Source organism: Schistocerca piceifrons, chromosome 5, assembly GCF_021461385.2.
Source record: "Schistocerca piceifrons isolate TAMUIC-IGC-003096 chromosome 5, iqSchPice1.1, whole genome shotgun sequence".
NCBI lineage: Eukaryota > Metazoa > Arthropoda > Insecta > Orthoptera > Acrididae > Schistocerca > Schistocerca piceifrons.
Genome location: NC_060142.1, coordinates 408,153,061 through 408,160,381, shown reverse-complemented (window position 1 = coordinate 408,160,381; position 7,321 = coordinate 408,153,061). Strand labels below are relative to the sequence as shown.

The following is a 7,321-nucleotide window of genomic DNA, read 5'->3' as shown; positions in this document are numbered from 1 at the left end:
GCAGCAATTTGCGAAGGAGTTGCAGTTCTGTCACGTTGGGCGATTTTCAGTCGTTGTTGGTCCCCTTCTTGCAGGATTTTTTTCGACCGCAGCGATGTCGGAGATTTGATGTTTTACCGGATTCTTCATATTTCACTCGTGAAATGGTCGTATGGGCAAATCCCCACTTTATCACTACCTCGGAAATTTTGTGTCCCATCTCTCGTGCGCCGACTTTAACACTACGTTCAAACTCACTGAAATCTTGATAGCGTGCCATTATAGCAGCTGTAACCGATCTAACAACTGCGCCAGACACTTATCGTCTTCTATAGGCATTGCCAACCGCAGCACCGTATTCTGCCTGTTTACATGTCACTGTATTTGAATACGCATGGCTACACCAGTTTCTTCAGTGAATAGTCGCTGGACTAAGTAGAGTGGTGAGACAGATACAGGTATTCAGTAACAAGCGAACCTCAGGAAATAACTGTGGTCACCGACAGAGAGCGCGCCCGTCCGTCTGCGCGCACAGACAGTGGGCAGTGAGTGGACCCTGCGACTGGAGGAGAAGCGGACAGTAATGTGACGGGAGCGTTGTCCGTTGGTAGCAGCGTCGCAGGTCTAGATTAAGGTGCATGGATTTGGAATGCTTCCCTCAAAATGATGGACACTGGAACTGGCGATCGACTTCCTTCTGTAAACGAACGGTACGTTAACGTTGTGGGTCTTGAAAACACTTTAAAGCAATGGGTATCGATGTTGCGTCACGCCAGATGGAAGTGTTTATGTCCGAGAATATAACTCAATTGTACTACGGAAATTTTTCATTAGAAATGTAACCCATTCGCCAAAGAACTGGTGCTCTCAATCTAGTAATAATGAAACTGGGAGTAAGAAGAGCTTCTCCGAACTTCCGATGTTTCTTACTAATACACCTCCATATCTTAAACCGAGGCAGAAACAATACTAGGACTGTTGGGAACGTGACTGGTGAAAACGAGGGGGTAGATATGAAAAAGTTAAAGAATTTTAAGTTTTTCCTCACTTTAAGGCTAAAGGCAGAAAGTATATGTACGGGGTGTTCAATAAGCAATACAACACACACACATTTTATTTAGAATTCCAATATACTAAATTATTCCCAACATTTTTGGCTACAAAACCCTATTTTTCAGCATAATGTCCGTTCAATACTACGGCCTCAGGCCATCTTATTGGGAGGGTCCGTATGCCCACAAGTTGTCAGTCTACTGGTCGTTGTTGGAGTCAACGTCTCGCTGTATCAGTAACCTCCCCATCACTCACGTACTGCTCCTCGTGGAGTGCACCCTTCACTGGTCCAAACAGATGACGTCGGTAAGTGTGAGATCCGGACTGTAGAGTGGATGACGAAGAAGAGTCCAATGAGGTTTTTTGACCTTCTCCCGGATGCGATTTGTGTGAGGCCCTGCATTGACATGGAGAAGGACAAGTTCGTTTGCAGTTTTGTGGCGACGAACTCGCTGAAATCGTTTCCCGAATTTCAGTACATTAGCACAATGCACGTCAGAGTTGATGGTTGCACCATCAGAGAGGACATTAAACAGAATAACCGCTTCAGAGTCTCAGAAGACTATCGCCATGACTTTCGACTGAGGGTGTGAGTCTGGACTTTCTCTTCGGAGGAGAGGTGATATGGCACCACTCCACGAATTGCCGTTTTGTTTCTGATTAGAAGGCCAACGGCCTTTCCGCAGTGGTAACACCGGTTCCCGTCAGATCACCGATGTTAAGCACTGTCGGGCTGGGATAGCACTTAGATGGGTGACCATCCGGTCTGCCGAGCGCTGTTTGCAAGCAAGGTGCACTCAGCCCTTATGAGGCAAACTGAGGAGCTACTTGATTGAGAAGTAGCTGCTTCGGTCTCGAAAATTGTCATACGGCCGGGAGAGCGGTGTGCTGACCACATGCTGCTCAATATCTGCATCCAGTGACACCAGTGGGCTGAGGATGACACGCCGGCCGGTCGGTCCCGTAGGGCCTTCAAGGCCTGTTCGAGAGGAGTTTAGTTTTTTTCTGATTAGAAGTGATGAATAATGTTTCATAGCCTGCGACGATACACGACGAAAAACAGTCCTGATCAACCTCATAAGGCGCAAGCAATTCCGCACTCTCGTTCCTCCTTACGATCTTCTGTTAGGCGCCGAGGAACCCAGCAGACAGAAACCGTTGAGTACTCCAACTGCTGGACGAGCGTGTCAGCGCTACCAACAGAGCCATCCAGGCGAGCAGCGAGGTGTTCGACACCTCGAATGAGAGTGTCCGCACGTTCCTACATTGTAGAGATCACATCCGTGTGCGGCTGTCCGGCACATGGAGATCAGACAGCTTTGCGTGACCTTGTTACGATGATGACAGACGCCTAGTCCAACGACTCACCATCATTTTGTTTACTGCCAGGTCTCCGTAGACATTATGCAGGTACCTGTGTGATCTGTGATGCCCTGGTTTTCAGCCAAAAGAAACTCAATGAAAGCTCTACTTGGAACTCACCTCCGTTACGCACGCCATTTTGAAGGCTACTTATAGCGCCGCCACCGATTGGAACTTGATAAAGTATAGAGGCTGAAGTGGTAATATTCGACGACGTCCCACAACAGATTCCGCTCTTCATAAACCGATTCTGGTCGAGGAAAAACATGTGTTGCATTACTTATTAAATGTCCCTCGTATAAGAAATTTGTCATTGGGCACAAGCCCGTTAATAACGAACGTCCTTACTGAACGTTCTGCAGTACGCTAAAAGTAAATGATTTCGTTTCAAGCTCATCTGTTTAAAGATTATTTCAACTTGTATTTTTTTTAAGTGGATAACTCATTTTATTACATTTTTAACTCTGAAAAAGTTTTTATGTTTGTGGAAGTTGCTAGTTTAACGTGACTGCATTTGTGTACGCGTAACTTGAAATGAGTCCGCAGGTCGTGGTCTCGCGGTAGCGTTTTCGCTTCCCGAGCACGGGGTCCTGGGTTCGATTCCCGGCGGGGTCAGGGATTTTCACCTGCCTCGAGATGACTGGGTGTTGCTGTGCCGTCTTCATCATCATCATTCATCCCCATTACGGTGGGAGGAAGGCAACGGCAAACCACCTCCACTAGGATCTTGCCCAGTACGGCGGTGCGGGTCCGCTACGCTCTGTAACCGAGTATGGGACTTCTTCACCATCATCATCAACTTGAAATGAGCTTGAGGAGTTTCTCAGGTAGCATAATGGCCAGATGTGTACTTTGTAAGGTATGAAACTGCATTCATTAAAAGTTAACGAGTAGTAACACTGATGTCGTAGAGCACGGTGTATCTGCTCAGCAATGCTGTATTTCTGTTGGGATGTTGAGTGTCGAATAAAGAGTTTAAAAGGATTTTTTTTGTTGAGAACCAGTATTCATCCAATACGTTCCACTTCCAAAAATCCGTGCATCTTCCATCCACAGTTTCAGTCATTTTGAAATTATCATTGTGTTATATTTCGGGGGTTGTGTTGTCATTATTCAAAACTTACAGATGGTGTAGAAGTCTTGATTAGCCATAATTTCGTCCCAACAATTGTAAGACATCCCGACGCCGTTGCTGTTAAATTGTAGAGATTTTTCGGCCACGAAATTATTTTTTTTAAGTGTAGCTGCGTGCTCGGAGTAGGCAACGTGTGCCCCCACAGCGTGAGCTCGGCGACAGCTGGGAGGCACGGCGGTGCTCTCGTTATTCCGAGAGCTGCCGCAGGGGGCTGTAAGGGTTCGCCAGGGAGACCGCATGTTGAATGCGCGAGGAGAGGAGAGGAGTGGAGAGCGGCGCTCTGCCAGGGAGATGTTGGGGCTGCCGCTGCTTGCAAGCTGGTGTCGGCGCGGGGCGTCAGCCCTCTCCCCCCACACGTCACACGTCACCACACACAAGCGCTCTGGCGCTGACAGCGCGCCGCACGTCATAGCTAACGATTCGGAACGAACCGTTGATAAAAGATCGATCTTTGCACAGTCGCGATTGACATTCTACGACATGTTTTTTTTTTTTTTAAAATGTCTTCAGTCTTTTCGTTGGTGCCAGGTCTTGATATTGTAATGATAAAGCGCTCAGCTGGAAACCCAAAAGTGACGGAATCGAAACCCGGTCGCCCAAAGAAATCTTTTAGTATATGTGTGGTATCTGTCCTATCGGATATGTCCGACAGAACAGACACCACGCCTACAGACTGAACATTGGTAAAACTGACAAACTGCAATAATGGATTCCTGATTGGAAATGGAGGAAGAAGGCTTCTATGAACATGTGTCCGGAAATGGACTGTGAGCGTGCGACGACAACAAATCGTCGAGGAACATAGTACAGGGGTGTATCGCATACACGTCACAATAGATGTTCAACGCGATCTCCATGGCACTGAAGATGATAGGGATAGCAGTCACGCAGGTACACATAATCGTACTCTCGCTTGCACCAACTTGGCGGGCCACTTGCATAGAGCTTGTACTAAGGTTTGTCGCAATACCCTATAGATCCCGGTCATCCAAATAAAGTACACGCACAGTCCACCATCTCCTTGCACGTTCGTCTGTCTGAAAGCACCCACGATCTTACAAACGCCCAAAAAGGGCTTGAAAAGTTGTGTGACGTGGTTGATGTCTGTGAGGGTGCTTGTTTTGTTATAGCCGTGGTGCCGTTTCCATCTCCTTGTCCATGCACAAACACCATCTCAGCTTGTTCCCGACGTGAATACCAGCTTACAGTACGCTTCGTCAGTGGCATCTTGCAGCACACAAGGAACACACGGCACACGGTCAGATGAATTGTCATTGGTCAGCGCCCTTCGAGCTGTGACTATAAACGTATGCTGTTGTCACAATGTCATTATTGCATTGTTATTTCCTACCAGTAGCATAGTACAGAAACTACTATACTCTGGTCATCATAAGAATAAACCTGCTGTAAACATTACGCGATGTATTCTTCCGCGTTTGTTTGAATCTCTTTGGATTTCGTTTCACGTGGAGCAGAAGCCGGGCTGTGTACAGTACAGTGGAATACGATCATAAGCATACGTTTTTTGCTGTGTTACACGCACGTAGACTCGGCGATAGTGCGGGCACCATCTTTAACTGCACATTATACTTGGACAGCACAGACCAGGCAGCTAGTCCAACTAACCTCCTGTGACGTGAGCAGTTGCAGATCAGACGCAAAAAGAGACGAGCAAAGAAACAATATAGCTTCGAATGTCGTTTAATTTTTGAAGAAAATGAAATAATATTTGGCAAATCTACAGCACTATCGCACGCCTCTTAGGTGACCATGTTCTCGTTCTTACCTATCATAGTATTCTAATTACAAACAAGGGTCGCCGGCCGCGGTGGTCTAGCGGTTCTAGGCGCTCAGTCCGGAGCCGCGCGACTGCTACGGTCGCAGGTTCGAATCCTGCCTCGGGCATGGATGTGTGTGATGTCCTTAGGTTAGTTAGGTTTAAGTAGTTCTAAGTTCTAGGGGACTGATGCCCATAGATGTTAAGTCCCATAGTGCTCAGAGCCATTTGAACCATTTGAACAAACAGGGGTGATGAAAATTCCTAATGTAACCACAGGGTCGTTTTTCTGAGCAAGCTGTGCGTGACGCAAAAGCGTGCTGCAGGAATTTCACCGTGCTGTTGAGTGCTGAAGCTACTGAAGGTATTGATTACAGTCAGTCGTCTGGTAATCTTAAAGATGATTCCTTATCCGATTCCAAGAAATACTTTTCAGTTCTGGAACTGTCATCCGCTACGTTTCGATCAACAACAGAACCGACGAAGCCACCCATGCGCCGCATTTTCTCCGCGTCTTTTATGACGTGCCGTTCGGCAGCGACATGTGAAAAAGCTGCGTAGGTACGTTAGTTCCAGTACGTCTGGCAGCTTAACGATCTTGTTATTTCTCGGACCAAATGCCTTAACTTGGCTCCAGATCAGTTCTGTTGGGTTCGTACTGTAATGGTACAGTGGCAAATACAAAAATCAGCGTTTATATGTATGCTCGATGCCGTGAAAATGATTGTTTCTCATGTTTCTACGATACTTATCACTCTGTTTCGTGTGAGACTACATCTGTGGTATAAAAAATTGGACTTACTCCAAATAAACAGTATTTTGTTTTTCATTTTTACCCTAAAATTAAACTTATGTTTTCTTAATTTAAGCAAGCTTTATTAACAATATTTCATAAAATAAAGATAGTTAAGAATTTATATTTGAAATGAAAAAGGAATTTCTTGCAATATGCAATTAGAAACGAGAACACGTGCATTTTTCATAAAAAGTGATGATGAATTTTACAATTACGAGACGCAGGTACTTCAAATTGAACGAGAAAAAGATGACTGCGGCGAGGCTTGGACCAGCGATCCATGAACTGCACTAGATTATTAATCTACTACACTACCGATTCCGCTACACTTCCAATATCTAACTAGATCTCAACTTTATCAAATACAATCCCCGGAAAACTGTACATTTCTGAAAAACATTAAGAACAATCTCTTTCACTGTACAAAATTCCTGAAAAGGGGTATTTTCTCATCTCGTAATTGCAGCCCTTTACATTTTTTTCCAATTAATAATTTCTGCACTATTACTGACTTCTGAGGAGCAAAGAAATTTGTTCTATTCATACATCGTACTAAAACTATTGCACAGCAGCTGCTATAAACAATAAAAACATAGAATTTGTATTATTTCCAACTACTTAGAATGTTTTAACAATTTGTAATTTATTTATGATACTGATACATTTAATTTGTTGTATGCCATATTTTTCATCAACATAGTTCATTTAATGATATATTTTTAATAAATCTTCACTTTTATTAAACACACTTACATATCATAAAATCTGCTAAATGTGTGAAAAAATTAAATAATTACTGCAAGTTAGTTGCACTGATTTCAATGGTGGAGGGAGGGATAAACTTTCTGCCATAAGAGCAGGCTTACCTAGTTAGAGATCTGCCGAGTGCCAGACGTATATTCTCAGAATTTCTTCCTCAAATTAAGCCACATTCGATACTAGTAGGTTTTACAGGTATTTAGCGAGGAATGCTCATTTGGCTGTACTAGTCTGCTTCTTGTATCGTTCTTGCTTCGTCCGTTATGCATTATTTTGCTTCCATAAAACAGCAGAATTACTTCACTACGAATAATGTGTTCCACAGTTTACGTTTGTCGCTAATCCCGTATCTACTGTCCCTCACTACTGTCCGTCTTTCTTTGGTTTACTCAAAGTTCATACTCTGTGTCCATCAGAGCATACCACTGAACACGTTCTGTAATTCGTCTCATCAGCGAAA

The 7,321-nt window shown here is 44.5% G+C and overlaps 1 pseudogene; it reads left to right on the top strand.

Moving 5' to 3' along the window:
• Positions 1-1,699: 1,699 nt before the first annotated feature.
• LOC124799491 lies at positions 1,700-1,817 on the top strand (annotated as a pseudogene).
• The last annotated feature ends 5,504 nt before the right edge of the window (positions 1,818-7,321 follow it).